Here is a 491-nt window from a genome sequence, read left to right on the forward strand (position 1 = left end):
GCTCCAGCACCACGGTACACAGTACGAAGCCCAGCACAGTGAGTGTAATCCGCTCAGTATCAGCACGGCTAATTATCACACACGCTCTTTCATTTCATCACTTCCTGAGCCATGAAATCACATTTAAAGGAGAGATTTGATGATTCTCTTTAGCTTGTAAATATCTCATCTGCAGCTTCACAGACTCGCTGCTTCATTATTCTTCCAATTTCATGATGAGAGCCTGAAATGATGTAAAGAGTGATGTGTGTGTTGAATTATTTGTGTGTGTGTGTGTGTGTCTGTGTGTGTGTGTCTTCACCAGGAAGAGACACTAATGTGTTGGTGTATATAAAGAGAAGACTGGCCATGTGCTCCAGAAAGCTCGGCCGAACACGAGAAGCAGTAAAAATGATGAGAGATGTAAGTACACACCCTGCCAGCAACACACACACACACACACACACACACACACACACACACACACACACACACACACACACACACACACA

General features: G+C 44.4%; 1 long non-coding RNA gene across 1 annotated transcript; it reads left to right on the forward strand.

Annotated features, from left to right (window-relative positions):
* On the forward strand, window positions 1–391 carry LOC147819899 (uncharacterized). Its single transcript, XR_015438693.1, has 2 exons — window positions 1–38; window positions 305–391. It is a non-coding gene; the product is annotated as an uncharacterized LOC147819899 (long non-coding RNA).
* Window positions 392–491: the final 100 nt, after the last annotated feature.

Source organism: Seriola lalandi, unplaced genomic scaffold, assembly GCF_002814215.2.
Source record: "Seriola lalandi dorsalis isolate HSWRI2012SDOR001 ecotype SW California unplaced genomic scaffold, Sedor1 jcf7180002027967, whole genome shotgun sequence".
In the NCBI taxonomy this organism is placed as follows: domain Eukaryota; kingdom Metazoa; phylum Chordata; class Actinopteri; order Carangiformes; family Carangidae; genus Seriola; species Seriola lalandi.